Source organism: Ictidomys tridecemlineatus, chromosome 7, assembly GCF_052094955.1.
Source record: "Ictidomys tridecemlineatus isolate mIctTri1 chromosome 7, mIctTri1.hap1, whole genome shotgun sequence".
Taxonomy (NCBI): Eukaryota; Metazoa; Chordata; class Mammalia; order Rodentia; family Sciuridae; genus Ictidomys; species Ictidomys tridecemlineatus.
The window spans coordinates 142,350,306-142,374,284 of record NC_135483.1 but is presented as its reverse complement, the minus strand read 5'-3'; the positions used below and the strand labels follow the sequence as shown (position 1 = coordinate 142,374,284).

At 34.3% G+C, this 23,979-nt stretch overlaps 1 protein-coding gene and 1 pseudogene across 3 annotated transcripts in view; both read left to right on the top strand.

The window, feature by feature from the left end:
• The window catches only part of Ola1 (Obg like ATPase 1), a 147,211-nt gene that overhangs the window by 112,399 nt on the left and 10,833 nt on the right, over window positions 1-23,979 (top strand). The window lies entirely within an intron of this gene.
• LOC144365352 (actin-related protein 2/3 complex subunit 5-like protein pseudogene) lies at window positions 14,917-19,462 on the top strand (annotated as a pseudogene).

The window sequence follows — 23,979 nt, the reverse complement described above, 5'->3', positions numbered from 1 at the left end:
CATAATAAATTACATAATAAGTTAACTAACTTGAGTTCTTGCTTATATTAGAATATGGCAGCTATATCTTACTGTTTTGTAGATACTTCAGATTTTTAAATAAGAATAGCAATTCTTAGAAAAATCCTACTGTGCTTCTTTTTTCATTAATCAAATTTACCTTTTCAATACTATTCAAATGGATTTTCAACCCCAGTCCTGCATGCTTGCAAGCCAGCAGCTAAGTCATAATACTATATAACCAAGAAAATTGCTTAGTAGATTAAGCAATTAATAATTACAAGTTAAGGGCTGGGGTAGTGGCTCAGCAGTAGAGTGCTCACCTAGCATGTGCAAGGGCCTGGGTTCAATCCTCAATACCATATAAAAATATATAAATAAAAAATAAAACAACTAAAAAATAAACATTTAAAAAAATTATAAGTTAATATATATATCTATATATATCACTTATAAGTTGACTGGTTTATAAGATAGTATTTAGATGTAGGCTTAGAAAAATCTACAATAATACTTTTATTTAAAAAAAAAAGTGTTGTTTTTTGGGGGGGGGCTGGGATGTGGCTCAAGAGGTAGCGCGCTCGCCTGGCATGCGTGCGGCCAGGGTTTGATCCTCAGCACCACATACAAACAAAGATATTGTGTCCGTCAAGAACTGAAAAATAAATATTAAAAAATTTTCTCTCTCTCTCTCTCTTAAAAAAAAAGTGTTGTTTTTTTCTCTGACATCTTATATTAAGAAATTTTATAAGATAGTTTGTATGGCAAGCTGTTTCTTGATGTGTAGAACTTACTCTACTTTAGGCCAAATCTGAAACAGAAGAGACCAAGAGAGGGAATACGGAGAATATCAAATATTTGTTTCTTTTCTGTATTCAGAGGTTAGCCATCTTAGTTGTCTGGATCCAAAGCTTTTAAATGTTACTAAAATACAGAATTAAATCCATATATGTTTCTGCAGTTACACAGTACATGATTATGGTATGTGATGAAATATTATATTATTTAAAATCCATTATTAAGTAAAATATGAATGAGTGGCCAAAGTATATGTTTTAATGTGACTTTCTGTTTTTTGGACATTGGAAGTATATAGTTTCAAGACCACCAGATTAGATTGAGAAATTCTCTTAGATAAATCATGGAAAACTGAAACAAAAGACAAAGCATGCCTATTAAGCATTCTTATGCAGGAAAAGGTGTGTGAATGTGGCTGAGCTAACAATACCGTCTTTCTTAAATGTATCACTTATGGAATTTTTTTTTGCAGTGAAATGTTTAATAGTTAGGCATTTGTTGTTTTATTGTTTATTTCAGTGCCCTGTTGACATCAAGGGTTACTGATTGTTGTGTTAGTAGTTCCTGACAAATAGAAATTATTTGATATTCTAAGCCATTTCTGACAGAAGATATAAAGTTTTGACAAACACGTATGGCACAGCAAGTGTCCAATTCTAAAGAGCAAAATAAATGCAAACCACCATTATGGTGAACACAAACAGCCTGAAAGCAAGTTATCAGTAAGCAAATAATTGTTGAACTGTTATGAATGGAATAGGATGTTGAAATAGGGCATGATTGGCTGATGTTACATATGTCCTTGATTACTTTCCTTGTGCTTTTATCCTAATAAGTGACATTCTTTGTATTCCCTTGGATGGCTAGACAGTCTGACACTGAAGAAGAATAAATATTGCATGTGGTACACATTAAGCTGTCATCCAAGACAGCATTTATAAAAAGTAACTGGAGAAATTCATAAGAAATTCTGCAGTGCTACAGTTTCCTGGCTCCAGTCATAATTGTCAAAGTTCTTGACACATTCAGGTCTTCAGAAATGATTTAGGTTTACAGTGGCTTGGTGTATGAATAATTATTATGGATTTCTGTTCTCATATTGCCTTAGGGTGTTAATATTGGTTATGAAAATGTTGTATTTTATGATAATTTTTATTTTAGGAAATGTGTCTACAATGATAATAGTGACATATCTTCCATCCTACAGAGTTTCATAAGAGAATTGTAGATAATTCATGTATTTAAAAGAAAGAGTTTTTAAATGCTTACTTTAATCTGTTGGAAAATAATGCTTGCTTATGTTTAAGGCTAGCAGACAACTTTGAAAATAAGTATTTTTATTTTTTCTTCTCTAGAAACATTGGAAAGCCTTCAGACAGCTCAAATGAATAACAACCATTTAAAAATATATTTCAAAAAAACCAAATCCCTGCTTGATGTTTCATTTTAAGATATTATATGCTTTTATTCACATACTTTTGTTATTTTAATATAGTTATTTGAGGCAAGGCAGTATTTTATTTGTGTCAGTCACTGGTTTCTCTTAAAAATGCCTTTTATGGGAAGATAGGTAGATATTTGAGAGGACATAATAGTGCTAGAATAAGCATACCTAAATAAAGAGGTAAATTCCCAATATAAATTTAGAGAGTGTATTAAACCCTTCTATCTTTCACTAACTTCCCCTTTGCATCCTGTTTATATGGTGTATAATATCTGAAGAATGACCAAAAAATTGTAAATATATTTCTATGATCTGAAACAATTATTCTATGCCATTTAAAATTAATTAGCATCCCCATTCTATAATCAAGAATATAACATAGTCTATCAGCTAATTGCTAAAGAAATATATCAGAACGATTTAGTAACCAACACAAATATGAAAATAACATGACAGCGTTGAGTTCTAAATTCTGAGCCTCTGTTTTGGGGTGATGAGAAGTCAGAGGGCTTGCTGTGACAATAGTATTTTGTACATTACATTTAAAATTTATATTGTTAATTTGGGGAAATGTTTTTAGTATATCATCTGTACTTTGAAATCTAAACCACCCATTTGGATTGAAGAAAGTTTTCTCCAAGTATAACACTACTCGAATGTTACCTACAGCTTTTAACTCTCTAGGCCACTACAGAGCACAAAATATTTGCCCAACTGGTAAATTGAACTGTAAGTCCCACTGTGGGAAATTGCTTTGCTGTGCACCAAACAGCAGTTATCTTAGTAATTGTACCTGAATTCTTTGTGGCTAATAGAGCGTGGACATCTATTTTACAAGCAGAAAATTATTTGTCTTAAGTACTTTTAATTATAAAGCCCCCAAATAAAATGTGAATCAGCAGACCATATTGATACATTTAACTTCATCATTTTTAATTGTTAGTACAAAAAAGTGAATTTCCTTTTTCCTTTTAGTATAAAACTGTACATATCTGACATTTCACATTCTAAACTGGAGTTCCCAACAAGGAGCTTATCAGAGCAAATTGTCTAGTCCATCCCCTTCCTCACTCAAAACCTAATGACCCTTTATCATCATGGTTTAGATTGCTGGACACAGATGTGAGAAAATACAAGTAATCTACAGGTAACTACAGTAGCTGCACTGATGTTCTCAGAGAACTGACTGCTGGGAAGATAAAGAGCTTCCCACAGAGTCTGTGACTTTCCGGCAGCAAAGCACATCATGAGCTCATACATGAAGTTTTATTTGCTGAAGATTCACAATAAGATGCATTAGAACATTCAGCAGGGACTCTTTTTAGATGAGCATAGAAATTCTGGAGGGTTATTAGCTGATGCACCAGTGCATAGCATCACACTAAATAAAAAAAAGTTCAATAGTATTAATTTTTTCCATGGACAAGAAGGATTATGGCCACAAAACAGTGTTAATATTGACTTTTTTTCTTTATTTATATAATCTACTACAGACTCTAATCTCTTTCTTTTCACAAAAGGCTGAGCTTCTTGCTGAAAAGTAGTTTGGTTATGCTTTTTAATATGAAAGCAGAACAGCAATTTCTCAAACTTTATAGTACTAAATTGCATTTCAAAGGACTTGTTTATGGCCAGGTGCTCTGCTTTTGTTAGCTGCTTAGATTGTGATCAGCGAGGTAAACTCATTTATCTATTTGCATGCAATTGAGTAATTTACCATGAAAAGGATGATCCTGTTTTGGATAAAGGTACTGCACCTGTAGCTTAAGTTTTATAATTGTTCCGTTTGTCTCTTATTTGCAATGATCATAGTTTCATGTTGCCTTAGAAAACTACAATGCAAAATGTATTTATTTAATCTTTTTTATGTATGAGATGTTTTGTTTTTGGTTAATGAATTTGGTTTAAGTTTACTAGATTGGGGTGAATCAATATGAATTAGAGTGCTTGAACTTCAGGTGTGTTTCTTTTTAAAAATCATTTGCTCATCATACTTTTCTAAAAGCTAATTAATTTTGTTTCTGTAAACCTATAACTACTGAATTAGGAATAGTCATATTACCTTCATGTGTCAAAATGAATTACAATCCTCAAGTCATTTTTAGAAATTTCCAGTTTAGTAGCTAAAATATAATAAAGATAATTTTCAAGAACCACTATTGATTAAGCAGTTGACAGCCAACCAAAAGAGATAGGGAGATATTTGATACATTCTTTTACAGTTTGGTATGTTACATATCTAGCTTAATTGCTCTTTATGGAAAATACTGAAATGCTCAGAAAATTAGAAATTTTTTGCTAGTATCCTACTCATTTTTGCACTAAGAATATTATAATGGTGTGCTTTTAAAAATAATGCTTTGCAGATGGAATGCCAAGATTACACTAAATACACTTATGAGCTTAAAAAGTTAATTGAAGGGGCTGGGGTTAGAGCGCTTGCCTCCTTATGTGCAAGGCCCTGGGTTTGATCCTCAGCACCACATTAAAATAAATAAATAAATAGATAGATAAGTTAATTTAAGTTTCTAGTATAGAATAACCATTGAAGAAAGTAAATTTCTTATCAGAAAATAGAAAGGACGAATTATTTGTAAGTACTACTAATGATTAGGATCACTATTATTCTGCTGATGTCAATATCACTTTTGGGGGAGATTTTTTTTTAATCAGTGAAGATTTTGTTTATCCTGATATATTTGTAATATTTGTTGTACATAGCATAGATTAATCTAAAAAATAGAAACTGAAGAATTGTTTAAGGCAGTTTTATGCATTAATTCTGTTTTTGGTTTGCTATAAGATCTAAAGAAAAAACTATATTTGTTTCCATTTAGCAGCAAATAGGAAACACAGAACTCAAAATTCTACAAAGTACATTTTCTTACCCTCTTCATGTTTAAAAGGAAAGAAACCAGAGGAGCATGTGCAATGTAAGATTGTTTTGCATTTTTGTTTTTACATCACCAGATTAAGTATAATGAAACCCATCTGCAAATTGTAAGAACTACTCATTGGTTTTTGTCAAGGACTGTAGTTTTTTTTCTCTTCTTTTTCTTTTACAGTTTTTTTTTTCTTAATTTCAACAAAATATACATAAAATTAAAAACCTTGTCTGTTATAAAGTTTTGTTTGAGCTTTTTAAACTGAGTGATTAGCAGAAATAATGACCCTGTCAGCCTTAATCACATTAAAATGTGGTTAACATCATTTAATTTTTTCCACTTAATATGCAAAAATTTCCAGTAGATTTGCAGTGAAGGCCATTGAAATTCCATTAGAACAAGAATAAAAATTTCAGGCATCATTTATTCAGAGAAAGAATAAAGGTCTCGATTGAGAACTGCTGAATCTTTCTATTAGAGACACCATGAATCATTACATTGAACTGTACCTTACATTTCGGTAGACCTGTGCCTGGATTTTCAAATGGTTGGAAATAATTTTTTTTTCCTTTTTTCATAAGGAGAAATAAACTAGAATTGCCTAATTGTAAATATCTAAAAGATTACTGAACAGTTTATTTAGTGATACTTCAATCTGCTTAAATTTTAAGTGGAAAGTTGTTTATATCTAGAAACAAGATAACAAATTATTTTAAGACATAAAACTGCATAGCCATCCCACAGAATGGATAGGTTGTGTTTAAAACAGTTATGCCAAAAAAAATATTAAGAGCCACATAACACTAGCTTTTTTCCAAAGTTCATAGCTTACTTATCATTTATCAAACGTCAACTGGTACTTTATGCTGCATTAGCTGTGTATGAATTACAATCAAAGAACATTCTGCTCTTTCTAAAATTTTTTACCATTTTATGATCACTTTTTATATTTAATTGTTTTAATGTGAATACAAAAAGCTTAATTTTATTTAAGCAGTGCCTACCATGTAAACTTTCTTTGGCATGTTTACATTTGCCAGTATCCTGTAAGACTTACATTGTGTAGAATATTTTTCCTCCATTAAAAAAAATAATAACAGTTACTGTATATACCTGATAAGCGGAACTGACTTTCTGGAATCATTCCTATTCCTGGGATAATAAAGTAATTATACTATATTGTTTTTTTTGTTTGTTTGTTTTTTTGTTTTGTTTTGTTTTGCATTTTGTTTATGAACCACTTGGACCCATTATATAATTATACTCTGTATATTTTGTAGCAAACATGCCATTGGAAAGTTCATCAGGGAACATAGTCCACATTTATGCAATTCACAATGTATATTTCTCCATCTTCACCTGTTTCTAATGTTGTGGAAATATGAGAATATTTAATTATTTGCCTTACCCCTACATAGTTGTCTCCCCTTGCCTCAAAAATATCTTGCCTAGAATAGTCCCTCAGACTTCCTTTTTTTTCTCTATCATAGCATCATGTGTATTTCCTTCCAGTCCTTATCACAAACTGTACCATTTCACTTATTTGTCTCTTGTTTTTCTGTCTTCTAAGAATTTAGTTTCCATAAGAACAAGGACCATTCCTCTCTTGTTTATTTTATACCTCTAGTACTTGACACTGGGGACTCAGTAAATATTGATGCTTGATTGAATGGCTAGGTGGATGAAAGTCATTGAATTTATCCCACTTGTTTAAACACTCACTTTTAGTCTTCATTAATAAAAATATATAGATCATGGGAAGCCAGTCTATTCTGGTTAATACATCTGTTGTTTAGAGTACAGGTAGAAGAATTATCTAAGCCAGGGGTCAGTAAATTTTCTATGAATCATCACATTTTTTGGCTTTGAGGACCACATAGTCTCTATTGTAGCTATTCAGCTTTGCTGTTGTAATGCAAAAGCCCCCATAAACAATACATAAACAAATGGACATGCCGTTGTTCCAATAAAATTTTATTTGTGAACACTGAAATTTGACATTTATATAATTTTACTCTCACAAAATATTTTTAAGAAATCATTTTAAAATGTGAAAAACATTCTGTAAGTTGTACAAAAATATTTGCAGTGACTTGCTGACCCCAGTATACTTAACCATAGTACAACATGTCTGTTGTACATGAGATTATATATCCCATTCATCTATTCAAGTAGTTCCTGTCTCCTGCATCATCAGTTTGTCCTTCCTTAGTGGATGTTCCCAGGTAGTATAGCAGTGTGGTATTATCTATCCAATATCTCTCTCTCTCTCTCTCTCTCTCTCTCTCTCTCTCTCTCTCTCTAATATTTTTTAGCTGTAGTTAACACAATACCTTTATTTTATTTATTTATTTTTTATATGGTACTGAGGATCAAACCCAGGGTCTCACATGTGCTAGGTGAGCACTCTACTGCTAAGCCACAACCCCAGCCCCTTGTCCTATCTTAAAAGCAACTGTGACCCTACTTGCCTTTCACACTACAGTTCATTTTTCTCCTTCATTTTTGAAAGTGTTATATAGCTGGCTTTCCTTATCAGCAGGTTCTGCATTCATGAATTCAACCAACCACAGATCAAAAGTACTTTTAAAAAATTTTTTTTTAGTTGTCAATGGACAAAATACCTTTATTTTATTTATTTGTTTTTATGTGGTGCTTAGGATCAAACCCAATTCCTCTCACATGTTAGGCAAGCGCACTACCACTGAACTATACCCCCAGCCCCAAAAATACTTTTTAAAATTACATCTGTATAATCATGTATAGACCTTTTTTTCCTAACCATTATTCCCTAAACAATATAGTATATAACTATTTATATAGCATTTTCATTATGTCAGGTATTATAAATAATTTTGAGTTGATTGAAAGTATAAAGGAGGATGCAAGTAGGTTTATATGCAAATACTACATTATTTGTAAGAGACTTTATATCTCAGATATTGGTATCTAAGTGGCATCTGGGAACTAAAGTGCACAAATGAAGAATAAATATCATTAGGAAAATGTAGCTCAATCCACTACTTACATAGTGGAAAGACTAGTAGTCTTTTTTGTTTGTTTGTTTTTGTTTTAGGGATTGAACCCAGGGGACTTTTATCACTGAGCCACATGCCTATCCCTTTTTATTTTTATTTTGAAATAGTATTTCCATAAGTTGTTTGGGGCCTCACTAAGTTGCTGAGGCTGGCTTTGAACTTGCTATCCTCTAGCCTCACCTTCCTGAGCTGCTGGGATTGCAAGTATGTGCCACTACACCCAGCTCAAGTAGTCTTAAATCCTAAATCCAGTAAGAATTAAATGAAATTACATAGGCAAAATGGCTGTCAGTTTCTCTTTTTTCCTTCAAAGAAATGTCATCATATAGCAGTATCTTTTTGATTATTATTTTGCAGATTTCCTTTATTTAAAGGAAAGCTAGTGTGGAAAGTAGGTTATGATTAATATTTTTCCTCAAAACAATATAACTCTCATTTTGGGGTTGGGGCTGAGGTGAAGTCTATAATGGGTGAAAAAGCACTTCCATGTTCTTGTTTCTCTATCAGAATAAATTGAACTTAGAAACTTTGTGACATTGTGTTCTGCTTGGCCTTTGGGTGACAAGTCTATTAGCCTTTCACATCTAATCTTTACTGATTTTTTTTCTCTGCCTACCATGGCTCTTCCCTAGGGACTTATAATTGAGGGATTCTTACCTTTTTTCACTTGTGCTTCAACTCTAACCCAGTGCTACTGGTTCTCAAACTTAAGTAGGCACCAGGATCATCCGGAGGGTTTATTAAAAAACAGATTAGAGCTCAGTGGTAGAGCACTTGCATAGCATGCACAAGGTCCTGAGTTTAATATCTGGCACTGCTAAATAAATAAATAAATAAATAAAACATAGGTTGCATGGCTTTACCTCCAGAGTTTCTGAATCAGTGACTCCAGGATAGGACCTGAGAGTTGTCTAACAAGTTCCAACTTGACATTGCTGGTACATGGATACTACTTTGAAAAGCACTGCTCTATGCTAATGATTAACAAATCTACAGCCTTATTTTCTCCTCTTTTCCCTTTTTAAGTTTTACTGTTTTTGATTGTTAACAAGAAACTTCCATTTGGATATTTCATTATCATACTAAGCATGCTATGTATAAAACTAAACTTTTTTTTTCATATAATGATATCCACAATGGAATCTACTTTTCAACTTTCCTATCTTTTTTTAGTAAAATCAGCACTCTGAATTATTTATGCTTAAGTTCTTCAAATCATTTTAATGTCTTCTTTTTTTTTCAGTTATAGATTAACACAATGCCTTGATTTTATTTATTTATTTTTAAGTGGTGCTGAAAATCAAACCCAGTGCCTCACACATGCTAGGCAAATGCTCTACCACTGAGCCACAACTCCAACCCCTAATATATCTTCTTTTATATGCCATATTTATTTCATCACTAAGTTTCATCTTTTTGTTTTGTTTTGTTTCTAAATCTGGATGGTATTTATTCAGATAGTCTTTCCATCTTCTTCAGTTACACTGCATAACAACCAATACTAAAACCTTTTTTCATATTTGACTTAGGTAACAGCCTCATAATTTATCATCTGCAGTGCATTCTGATTTAGACTTAAACATTCTCACTTTGCCATTTTATTCCATAGTCCTTCATTGAAACAGGAGAATATCTGTACAACTTTTGATAGGCAAAGATCCCTTGGATGATTCACAAAAAGCACTAACCATAACAAGAAAAAGAGACCTCATTATAATGGATGTTCATAAAAAAATTTAAGAAAATTAATAGCTACAGACTGGGGAAAATATATTTACTATATGTATGTCCAATAAAGAACTTTTATTCAGAATATATTTTTTAAATTTCTACAAATGAGCCAGGCACAGTGGCACATACCTGTAAATCCTAGCTACCTAGGAGACTGAGGCAAATTTGAGGCCAGCCTGGCAACTCAGTGAGTTCATGTCTCAAAATAAAATCTAAAAGGTCTAGGGATGTACCTTACTGGCAAAGTGCAGGCCTAGCATGCACAAGGCCCTGGATTCAATCCCTAGTACAAAAAAAAAAAAATTTCTACAAATGAACAATATAAAAACCAATGACCCAGTTTTAAAAATCAGCTTAACGACTTGAACGTGAACTTCACGAATTAGATATATAGTTAAACATCAAAAGGTACTCAGCATCTTTAATACATCATGGAAAACCAAATTAGAACCACAATTAGATACAATTTCATACTCACTAAAGTGGCTAGAATCAAAATAACTAACATCACCAAATGTGGACAAGGAAGTAAGACAATAAGAACTGTCATGCATTGCTGGTTGGAATAGAAAATGGTAAAACAACTTTCACAAACTGGCAATTTCTTATAAATTAGCATAAATCTACATTGTGATCCAGTAATTCCAACTTTCAGTATTTACTCAAAAGAAATGGAACTATGTTCATATGTTATAAATGTTTTTATTACACAAAAGTATAAATAGCTGCTTTGAGATAGCCCCAAACTGTAAATATACACATGTTCATCAATAAGAGTATGAATAAATAAATTGTGATATCTTGGAAATTGTAGATCTGGTGGAAATCATACACCTCCCCAGTAAATACACAGAGCATCAGTCGAAGAGGTGGGATTAACTAGAACGGAGCATGCTTTGTATCTTTTTGTAGGAAGTAATTATATGTATATATGAAGTTTTCAAAACTAATCAAACTGAATATCCAAAATCTGTGCATTTTAATTCTTTGTTAGTTCTACCTCACTAAAAAAATAACTTTGAAAAAGCTATCAGTGCCCCCTTGTTTCCTACAGGAGTGTATAAATACACAGTCACACAACACATAACAATGGAGACAGATTCTGAGAAATGTGTAATTAGGGGATTTCATCATCATGCAAATATCATGGAATGTGTTTACACAAACTTAGATGGCTATGATGTCTCTAGGCAATAAAGTCTCATGGGGCCACCATTCTATATGCAGTCCATTATTGGCTGAAACATTGTGCGTTGCATGACTATACAAAAAATCTAGAAAGATCAACAGGCAAACTTGGTAATCGCTGTGACGATGCCTGTCTTATTCACACCAGCCCAGCACCTAGTGAACATAATATCTGACACATAAACATTTAATAAATAGTTATGTGAATGAATGGTCTCAATGCATCGTGAGTGCTATTCCACATGTTTTTGAAGACTGATTCTAATTATTATGTGGTATATTATTATAACAGTGTACTATGTTTATCCAGGTCCCTCAGTGTTTTTTCTTTTGGCTCTTTTGCTTTTTAAAAAAAAACATACTACCAGGTGCTGTGTCACACGCCTTTTTATTCCAAGCGGTTCTAGTGGCTGAAGCAGGAGGATTACAAGTTCAAAGCCAGCCTCAGCAACTTAGTGAGGCCCTAAGCAATTTAGCAATACCACATCTCGAAGTAAAAAATGGGCTGGGGATGTGGCTTGGTTCAATCAATCCCTATTACCAAAAAAAAAGAAAAAAGAAAACCATAGTGAACATCATGCAGCCATTCAAGACAGTACATTTACCTTTATCTTAGCCTCAGCCAACACTGTTATTCTTTTTTTTTCTAATCTTTACCAATTTGATAGACAAATATATTTTCACTTTTACAAATTCTTTGATTACAATGGAAAGGTAGGGTACATTTAATGACGGTTGGATCAATTATTAGAAAATGGAAAACCTGTTCTGTGTCTGCACTGAGAACAAAAATAAAAATGGGTTTAAGTCAGTTGCATAGCATTTGATTTCTTGTAATTATTATTTTGATATATGCTATAAGCAGAAATCTTAATATAAAGAAAGAAAAACCATTTAAGAATCTTCATTTAATTATAATATGTTCATAATAAAATTATTTTTGGCAATTACTTTTCAAATGAATTAATTTATTGGAAAATAGTAGATAAGTGTAAGAGGCAATTTGCCAGGATGGTGAAGAGAAACCTTTATACTGGGGGAGGAAACAAAGGGATGTTTTATCAGTTATTGTCTCTCCCAAAGACCAGAGAATAAGATGTGTCAAACCACCCTTCATACACACAGCCAAGTAATAAATTGTTCCTAGTCTGGCTATTTAAAGTGATATAATAGAACATATACCAAAGTTAAATACACTTACTACTGGTTTGCCTCAAATGTATTTCTTTGTATGATATTTGCAACATGAAATTATTTCTGAAAGCAATGATTTTTTAATATTTTTTAGTTGTAGTTGGACACAATACCTTTATATTACTTGTTTGTTTGTTTGTTTGTTTTTACTTTATTTATTTATTTTTATGTAGTGCTTAGGATCAAACCCAGGGCCTCACACATCCTAGGTGAGAACTCTACCGCTGAGCCACAACCCAATCCTGAAAACAGTGATTTTTAATGAGTAGCTAAATTTGCCATCTGTCTACATAGCAGACAGAACAATTTAAGGAGGAAGAAAAAAAATGGTTAATGCTTAGACCTGCATTCTCAGATAAATCTGATTAATAGCAGGTTATAGGTAAATGCAATACAATTTTGTAAGAAATTGTCATTGGAATATTGATGTAGTCCAAAAAGGCAAAGCTATTCTTCACTTATAAATAATAATAATAATACCTAATACACATTAAGAAGTTATCTTTTTTCTTTCTTTCTTTTTTAAATACACAACAACAGTGGAATGCATTACAATCCTTATTACACATCTAGAAAACAATTTTTTGTATCTCTGTATTTAAAGTATGTTCATGCCAATTTATGCCATTATACATGTATTCTTTTTTTACATTATAATTCTTTTTTTTTAAGAGAGAGAGAGAGAATTTTTTTAATATTTATTTTTTTAGTTCTCAGCGGACACAACATCTTTGTTGGTATGTGGTGCTGAGGATCGAACCCGGGCCACACGCATGCCAGGCGAGCGCGCTACCGCTTGAGCCACATCCCCAGCCCCTATAATTCTTAATACACATATATACCACAATTTTTTATATCTGTTTGTATATAAGGTATGTTGACACCAAATTCAAATCTTCATACATGTATTTTGTATAATGATGACCATCACATTCCACCATCCTTGCCAATTCCCTTCCCCCTTCCTTTCCCTCCCACCCCGAGAAATTATCTTGTATCAGATACCATGCTAACAATTTTATGTGTACTTTCTCATTTCATCTTCACAACCACCCTGTGAAGTGGGTACTATTATTATCTCCATATACAAATGCAAAAACTGAGACTTTAGAAGATTTCACAATGGCACCAGGATCCTTCTCTGTCTGGCTCCAGTATTCTATAAATATACTGTTTATACTGCCTTCTTTGCAAACAGATTGCCTATGAGAGTTCTTTTTGTTGTTATTGCTCTTTTTAGATATACATGACAGTAATGACTGCAGAGTACATTTTGACTTATTATACATACATGGAATGTAACTTCCCATTCTTGTGGTTGTACATGATGTGGAGTTACATGGTCGTATATTCATATATGAACATAGGAAAGTCATGTCCAGTTCATTCTACTATCTTATTCCCATCCCCCTTCATTCCCCTTTGTGTAATCCAGTGAACTTCTTTCTATTCTTCCTCCTCCCTTCCTCCATGCTCCCACCTATGGAAGTTCTTTAATTATAGAATTTCTCAATTAAATTAGTTTTTGTATTTTATTTACAAAAGTTCATTTGCATATAGTATCTTTTTAGTAAAATGATGGGCTCTTGCTTATTATTGATAAACTATACCCCATCTTTCAGTTTTGTTAGATATGATTCTAATCCCACACATTTCCCAATTATTTCTTTTCTTGTGTCAAAACATTCCTTTAAGCCAATTGACATGTTGTACACGACTACACACAAAATTATATTAAGATTATCATTCATGTAAGAAAGAATAAGGCATCATCTTTCAGAAGCAGTTGAAAATTGCACCACAGGTTATGCACCATTGATAGAATAGAAAGTTTTTCCAGGACACGTCTTTTCTCAACTAATGTGGTTTCATACCTGTTTGTACCTACTGAAGTTTGGATAAGACCTACCATTTATCTTATAGTGATCCTTGTTTTTCCCCTGCCCTTAAATCCCTTTTCTCCAAAGTTACAGAAACAATAACTTTCCCCTTTTTACAATGACTGTTGGCCTTGATTTTGGATCCTTCTGTGTCTACTCTTTTTTTTATTATTATTGGATGTTCAAAACATTACAAAGCTCTTGACATATCATATTTCATACATTAGATTCAAGTGGGTTATGAACTCCCATTTTTACCCCAAATACTGATTGCAGAATCACATCGATTACACATCCACATTTTTAATGTGTCTACTCTTAATGAAACTTGTATATCCACGTGTGGTAAATACTGAATGGAGGTGGATAAACAGGATCATAAATGCACTTTGGTTACAATAAGGAAACATCCCTAGAGACTGATTTAAGAATAACTTCAGGAAGAAAGAGCCACTTGCGAAATGATGTCTGTGTGAATGGATTCTGATGTGCACAATCACTTATCATTCCCTTGGAAGTATATTACAGTCTCATTAGCCCCACAAAATTCCAAATGTTTTTTTGTTTGTTTTGTTTCGGGGGGTTATTTTGTTTTTGTTTTTGGTACTAGGGATGGAACCCAGAAGCACCTTACCACTGAGCTACATCTCATGCTCCTTTTATTTTTAATTTTGGGACAGGGTCTCACTAAATTGCTAAGGATCCTGCTAAGTTGCTGAAATTGGCCTTGAACTTGTCGTGGCTCAGCTTCCAGAATCATGGGACTACAGGTTTACGCCATTGTGCCTGGCAAAAAAATTCCAACTGTGGGCTGGTGTTGTGGCTCAGCAGTAGAGCGCTCGCCTAGCACATGTGAGGCCCTGGGTTCTATCCTCAGCACCACATAAAATAAAATAAGGATATTGTGTCCATCTACAACTAAAAATTAAATATTTTTTTTAAAAAATCCAACTGTATTATGAACAAAACTTTTCCTTTTCTGCTTTTCTTATTCTAGCTAAACTAACTTTTTTAATGAATTTTTTTATGAATTCAAATTTTAACAATGAAGTTGACATAAGGTTATGCATCTGTAGACATTTAATTAAAATTTGACTAAATATTTATTAATTTTCACTTTGCAGCTTTCTTTTTGTGTGTGTTTTTTTTATATAAACTAACATTTTTTAAATGTCCTTAAAGGTCATTGAATGTCTTGGTTTCTTTTCTTCAAATTCCTGGTTTTGAGGCCAAAATCTTCTAATATTAAGATTGTGCACCCCCTTCTTACTCTTCTCGGAGCACTGCATTTGCCCTATTACAACATGTCCTGTTCTTTTGCAATTGAATGTTTGCCTTTTCTTTCTTTCCCACTCCCTACTCTGCTTTTTCAAAGTTGCATCACCACACATAGTTCTTTTTTTTAATATTTTTAGTTGTAGATGGACATAATACCTTTATTTTGTTTATTTAGTTTTATGTGGTGCTGGGGAATTGAACCCAGGGCCTCATACATGCTAGGCAAGTGATCTAACACTGATCTACAACCCCAGCCCCACACATTATTCTTAATATATATTTTTATAGTCACTGTAATTGAATTCTTTCACTTTCGATTACCTTCCTATCTATAAAGATTCAATTAAGCAAGACTTTTTAGAAACAGACAACTGACTTTTAAAAGGCGTTCTTGTTCTTTACTCATAGGCAATCTAATACTATTTTTTTTTTTTTTTTTTTTTTTTTTTTTATTAGAGAGAGAGAGAGAGAGAGAGAGAGAGAGAGAATTTTAACATTTATTTATTTTTTCTTAGTTCTCGGCGGACACAACATCTTTGTTGGTATGTGGTGCTGCTGAGGATCGAACCCGGGCCGCACGCATGCTAGGCGAGCGTGCTACCGCTTGAGCCACATCCCAGCCCCCTAATACTATTTTTTAATTCTACAGTAAATATTGAGAATGGCCCACTCACTGATAGGAGACAGCTAAGATTGGGGACTAACATTTGAAGGCCTCCTAAATTCAAAGCACTTTAATCCTAGCATCAACCTGTGAGTGTAGGTATATTATTTTTGTTATAGGTGATTAAAGAGGCTCAGGAAGCTTAAATAGCTTTCCCAAGATTGTGTAGTTAGAATGCAGTTAAACTGTAATTTGAATTGATATCTGCCTTACTCCAAAATCTCTGCTTTTTGTATTGACCCATATATCTCCTCAGGAACATGAACATCATAGGATCATAATGTGGGTAATATTAATATTCCTGTTTTTTATCTTTAAATTAGTTCTCAGCTTAGTTTCAGGGTTTTTTATTTTTTAGATATAATTCTCATACACAAAAGTGCACAATTCAGTAGGTTTTAGTATATTCACAATATTGTATCACCATTACCACTAATTCCAGAATATGTTTATCACCTCAAAAAGAAACTCATGCCCATTAACAAACAGTCCCCATTGCCTTCTCCATCTAGCCCCTGGCAACTACTGATCTACTTTCTATTTGAATTTGCCTATAAAGGCTATTTCAGATAAATTGAATCATACTCTTGAGTGGCATTTGTGTACGACTTTTTTTACTTAATATAATGCTTCAGTGTTCATGTTGTAACATGTTGGTACTTCATTTCTTTTTATATCTAATATTCCATTGTATGGATAAATCACTTATTATTATCCTTTGTTTATAACCTACTGGGTATGAAGTAACCCAATTAAAAAATGGGAACCAGGTACAGTGGTGCACGCCCATAATCCCAACAACTTGGAAGGCTAAAGCATGAAGATTGCAAGTTCAAACCCAGCCTCAGCAACTTATCGAGGCCCTGAGCAGCTCAGCAAGACTCTATCTCTAATAAAACATAAAAAAGGTCTAGGAATATAGTTCAGTGGTTAAGCACCCCTGTGTTCAATCCCTAATTTAAAAAAAAAGAAAAACAGCATAGAACTTGAATAGACATATCTCCACAAAAGCTATACAAACGGCTAACAAGCATATGACAAGATACTCAACATCACTCATCAATGGAGAAATGCAAATCAAAACCACAATGAAATATCATCTCATTCTCTTTAAGTTGGCCACTATCAAAAAACTAGCAGATAACAAGTCCTGGTAAAGATTTGAAGAAATTGGAATCCTTGTACATCACTGGTAAGAACGTAAAATGGGCTGGGCATTGTGGCACACACCTATAATCTCAGCGGCTCAAGAGTTAGGAAGATTGTGAGTTTAAAGCCAGCCTCAGTAAAAGTGAGGCACTAAGCAACTCAGTGAGATCTTGTCCCTAAAAAAAATATAAAATAGGGCTGGAGATGTGGCTCAGTGGTTGAGTCTCCCTGAGTTCAATCCCTGGTTACTCCCCCCCCCCCAAAAAAAAATGGTCCAGTTTAGTACCTTCTGAAAAGGCTAAACATAGAATTACTTTATGACCCAGCAATCCTACTTTCAAAAGAATTGGAAGTAGATTCTCAAAGAGATATTTGCTCATTCGTGTTCACTGCAATGTTGTTCATAAGAGCTGAGAGGGAGAAGCAGTTCAGATGCCCATCCATAGATCAATGGATAAAGAAAATGTAGGATAGACAAACAAGGGAATATATGTAGCCTTCAAGAAGAAGGAAATCCAGGAAAGTGAGTGGGTGTTGGCGTCTGTGCACAGAGGAGGTGTGGGCAGCTGCTTCCAATCCCCAAGACTAAGAGGATGCCAAGCAGAGTGGAGGGGAGCCGGCTGAACCAGGCTTTGAACTCCCACCATAGCCCAGAACACGCTATCCTCGTGATTCCATCCAGTGGACATAAAAGAGTTGATGAGAACCAGTTGAGGAGCAAGAGGAAGCCGTGGCTAGCAGGAAAGCCAGGCCCAGACCCTAAGCCCTAGCGAGGTGGATGGGCTTCTGTGGTAAGGGGGCCTGATTCGAGCCTTCCATGTAGCCTTGTAGAATTCAACAGTCAACACCAAAAATCAAGCTGTGAAGGAGCAAGCCCAAGGTGTGGTGCTAAAAGTACTGACAAACTCGTAAGAGCAGTGAAGTTGAGCAGGCTGTATAGTCTCTGTACAGAAATGGCATTGACTTTTTAATGAAGTATACTTATAAAGGGTTTGAGAAGCCCACAGAAATTAGCAGTGCAGCATTACTCCAATGGCACGGAAAGGTCTTAGCTGTAGCGGGACTAGTCTCCATTATAAAAGTTCTTACAGCAGGAAAGACTGTTTAAAAAAAAAAATTCATTTTACCTTCAGAAGAATTTTGGATGCCCAGGCTGGTAAAGAAGGGACTGACAATAGACCATCTTCTTAGGGACTCCCAACTAAGTTTTTCAAGACACATATCTACTGAAATTTACTGAAATATATGATTTTCGAGTTGGAGGGAGAAATCATCTTACTGTTTCCGAAATCCTTTGCAAGATTTGAGAGTCTGCCTTTGTCTACAGAGTGATGCAGAACTGACATTTGACTGTCGACAGAGTGACTGGCCAGTGTTGGTCAGATGTTCCTATGTGTGCTGCCTGTTTAAAACGGGGAGGGGTGTTCTTCTTCTTCCTGGGACGATGTCTAGAGGCACTCCAGATGGTCTTTTTGTCATAACTTGGTAGGCTTTCCAACAGTAAAGCCTCTGACAAAACTAGCCTGTCAAGAGCCCCTAGGAATCGAATTTACCTTTTTACAAAGGAGTTGGGAAAGCACCAAAATCTGCATGTGGTGTGTGCCCAAGCAGACTTCCTGGGATTCATGCTGCCAGAACTAAAGTCCTGAAAAGATTGTCTAAAATGAAAGAACATCTTAGCAGGGCCTATGGTGGTTCCATGTGTGCTAAATGTGTTTGTGACAGGAACAAGTAGTCTTTCCTTAGAAGCATTCACTTCAGTATTAATTATATTCACATTGCTATGCAACAAATATCCAGAACTTTTTCGTCTTGCAAATCTGAAATTCTATACCCATTGAATAAAATCCCTCTTTAACACTGGTACCTCTATTCTATTTTCTGTGTCCATGAGTTTGACTACTTCAGATACCTCACATAAGTGGAAACCTATATTTCTTGCTATGTTGCCGAGAGGTCTTGATAAGGTTGGTGACACTGGCTTTAAACTCCTGCTTCGGCCTCCCAAGTTGCTGGAATTATAAGCATTGCCACTGAACCACGCAAAAAATTACTGTCTTAACACTGTACATTTACCAAGCATTTCTTTTTTGAGACCTTTAATGTTTTTATTTTGAGACATGGTCTCGCAAAGTTGCTGAGGCTGGCCTCAAACTTGTAATCCTCCTGCCTCTGCCATTCAAGTAGCTGGAATCACCAGCATGCATCACTTTGCCTGGCCTAGTAATTTCATATTGCATTTAGGATCATTAATATAGTTGGGAAATTTCCTTACAGGTTAACAGTGTTTTATAGTTATAACTTCATAACTCATGATAACTGTAATTGCAGAATATTTCTATGTGTGATATTTAAGACCAGAATATAAAATTGCAAAGAACAGATACAGATTCAAAAATAGTAAGACATCAGAGTGCAAAGTGTTGGAAGGATTAAGTACAAACTTTCACGTCTAAAGGTCATAAATTTAGGTTTTTAAAATAAATTATTGGATTCACAGGTTATCCACAAACTGTATTTTGAGAAACACTGGACTATAGTTTCAGAAATGTACTCTGTTTAGGGCCACTTAGTATCAGTACAAATCTTAACTTAGTAGCCATTATAAAGGGGTTATGAAGCCAGAGATTCAGGGAGCATCTAAAAGTTTTACTTGCTTCTTTTGGTACATTCACAATGAACCTAGAGATAGTAGCGTGATGGTTCATACTTGAATTGTAGTAGTTCAAGCTACAGTTATAACTTAGAAATGAAAAAATCCTACACTGTTTGATCTTCTTCAAAAATCCTGGATTTTTGTTGATGTAGTCTCACAACAATTAGATGTGCTCCCCCTGTCCCCCACTCCCGCCCCCCGTGACTGCCCCCCATCCCCAGGTTCTGTTGTGATTTTCACTTCACCATTTAGCTATTTAAAAAAAGAATTCCCTCAAGTGATCAAGGAAACTAGTTTCTAAAGTTCGACTTTGGCAAAAGCTAGCTAGTTAAGGAAAGTAAGAATCATATGTGCTTCTGAATATTCTTTTACTTAATTTTTTTAGACAAAATTTCAGATTAATTCATTGATCACCCAACATTTATCGAGCATCTGCCTATGATAGGCACTTTAATAGGAGGTGCTGGAGATTCTGTAGTTGACAAGACATTTTTTTAAATGGACCTATCAGGGCTGGGGTTAAAAAAAAAAAAAGGATCTATCAGTGCTGGCTAGAAAGAATAAACATTAAATATATAATGTAGTAAGTCCTGTGAAGAAAAACAAGTTAACATAAGGGAATAGAGAGTGGCAGAAGATGGGAGGGGAAAGTAGCATTTAAATAAATCTAAATGAAGTACCTAAAGATTTTACCACTGTTTGATTTTAGCACTGTTTGATCTTCTTCTGATGGAATAGTGTATACTTCAGAAGAAGATCATTCAATCAGTGAATGAGGTGGCTCAAAACAACAGAACTCTTATCTTCAGATGAAATCTTTTTTTTCCCCTCTGGTATTGGGATTTGAACCCAGGAATGTTTTACCACTAAGCTACATCCCCAATCATTTTATTTCAATTTTCCTTCCTTCATCATTGTTTTCTCCGCCCCTTTTCCTCCTAGCACCTTGGAAAATCCCATAGAAAACTCAGAACAAGTTGAAGTATACTAATGTAGACCAATTTGCAGATGATTAAAATAACCAACTAGAGTCACTCTGCTAGTTACAGGTTGAGTATTTCTTATCCAAAATGCTTTGATCAGAAGTGTTTCAGGTTTCAGAGTTCTTTTAAATTTTGGAATATTTGCATAAACTTTACTAGTTGAGCATCTTTAATCCAAAATCTGAAGTGCTCTGAAATTGAAACTTTTCAAGCATCATGGCACTGAAAAGTTTTGGATTTTAGAGCACTTCAGATTTTCAAATTAAAGGTGCTAAATCTGAATTAGCTAGAGTTCTTTCTATCTTGTTTTCTATTCAGAAAAGTTTGTTCATCCTGTGTGTGGTAGGAGGATTCTGTAGAGATAGCAGGGAACAAAGACATAGTCCTAACCTCAAGAAGTTTTTTCTATGGTGGGAGAAGATTTTTTTTAAAAAAATAAAAATAGGCAATTTATAGTGCACAAAATAGGTAATGTGTAGGTTAATAGGCAATTTAAAGTGATGATAATGCCTATGTGGGAGCTCAGAGAAAGCTCTAGAGACACTTGAATCTTAAAGAATAAATTGAAATTAGAACTAAGAGCTGAAATCACATACTTAAATAAAGATAACCCTAAAGATGCATCAGTACCAGGATGCTTTCAGCTATAAATAACAAGGAAAATCCTAATACATACTAAGATCCAGTAGTTGGTCTCCTGGGATGGTTAATTCAAAGTTCCTATGGTATCATCATGAACAAGGATTTTTTCTATATTTCCCCACTTCCATTCTTTTCATTACAAATGAGTTCTAGAGTTTCAGGGGAAAGATCTAAACAGTGTCCAGCAGAGATTCTCTTCTTTTTCTCTTTTTAAGAGCCAAATGAATCTTTTGAAACCTTGTTCCAAACCCCTTTACAGACTTCTCCTCATGCCCCATTGACTCCATTGATCAGAACACACACAAAAAACATGCTGCCTTGTAATGACTGCAGAATGAATGAGATTTTTCAGATAGTGGTTCTGTGAGGTTCTTATAGAGAACAGTTCGTGGCAATATTTCACTTGATATAAATTCACCAAGTCCTCTCTGCTGGAATCATTACTTATATTCTGAATCTGGACTCCAAAGCTAACTTTCTACAGATGTTTTTCTAGGTATTAGGACTTATTAGAATAAAAGAAACATAATTTTGTCTTCTAAAGTAAGAAGCGGGGTTGAGGTTGTGGCTCAGTATTGAAGCACTTGCCTAGCATGTGTGAGGCACTGGGTTCGATCCTCAACACTACATAAAAAAATAAAATAAGTAAAAAAGAAGAAACTATTGATAATCGTAATGTTGTCTAAAGTATTTTTTTTAACTGTGTATTTGAAACTTCCTTAACATTGCAGGGGATTCAAACAAAGTATTTTCCTTCCTCCCTAAAATTCTAGTGACATTTTTCTCCTGGTTTTGGACATGGGAGACATAGCAGGAATTATTCTATCATTCTTGTTCTTCTGAATGTCAGTAGAATAGGTAGTCAGCATCTATCCATTTCATTATTAGTTGGTTTGTATAGTCATCTCAGACATTTTCATGCTTTCAGTTGATTTGCTTTTATTTTTAAAAGTCCATAATAGAATAAGTAGGTTTCAAAAAAGGTACCCTAAGTGCTATATAATTTTATACCATATACCTTGGCTTTAGTACTGAATGGGGCCATCTTTCATAGTGCTGGGGATTGTACCAGTGGTATAGGCAGTAACTATACCACTGAACTACACTTCCAACCCTGGACTGATTTTTTATTTAATTTAATTTATTTATTGCGGGGGCAGGTACCAGGGATTGAACTCAGGGGCACTCAACCACTGAGCATTTTTTATAAAAATTTCTTTGTTGTTGTAGATTGACACAGTAACTTCATTTTATTTATTTATTTTTATGTGATGCTGAGGATCAAATCTAGTGCCTCACACATGAGAGGTGATCGTTCTGCCACTAAGCCACAAACCCACCCCCTCGACCCATATTTAAAGAATTTTCTAAAAATATAATCAGAATTTTAGTGGCTAGAGGTCATGGAAAGGCTGGAAGGGCATAAGATATAGAAAAGATGATACTAAAGTTCTTACCAAAGTATGCTAGAAAAGCTATTTCAGTCAGGTACATTGGCATATGCCTGTAATATGCCAATATGTAACTTGGGACGCTGAGGCAAGAAGATCACAGGTTTGGGAGGCCAGCTTGGGCAAGTTAGTGAGTCTCTATCTCAAAATAAAACATAAAAAGAACTGGGGATGTATCTCCAGTGGTAGAGCATCACTGGGATTAATCCAGAATACCAAGAAAAGAAGGTGCGGGAGGGTACTATTTCAGGGACATATTTTAAGTTGCAAGGATTTGGTTGTTATGTACAATATCAAATAGCACTGTTAAATGTGTTCTTTTCCCTTTGTTAAGGTAAATATTGTTTTGTGATGCCTTTCTGAGTTTGATTATGTGTATGAATATGATATGTATACTCATGTTTGAATCAGAGTATAAAATTTGTCTCTTTCTGTTAGTTGTGGTCAAAATGTTTGAAAGCTGTTGTATTAAAACTCTATAAAATATTGATTTAACTCTTAACATTGAGAGATTTCAGTCAAGATAGTAGACTAAAACAACACAGGGGGCAGGGGATGTGGCTCAAGCGGTAGCGCGCTCGCCTGGCATGCATGCAGCCCGGGTTCGATCCTCAGCACCACATACCAACAAAGATGTTGTGTCCGCCGAGAACTAAAAAATAAATATGAAAGATTCTCTCTCTCTAGCTCTCTCTCCCTCCTCTCTCACTCTCTCTTTAAAAAAAAATAAAATTAAATTAAAAAATAAAACAACACAGGAAGCTCCCCTCTTTTTCCTAATGTATAGAAACACTAGATGAAATAACCAAAAAAGGGTTATATTGATGGTGGTGTGATCGTTTTAGACCACATAACAGGACTTGAAAACAGAATAGGGACTTCTTAGGGTGCCAAATTAGAAGGAATCTCAGTAACACTGGAGAATGAAATTGACAGTGCATGGCCTTCACCCAAAACTGGGATGATGTGTAAATTCACCCAAACCCTGGGTCTCTCTA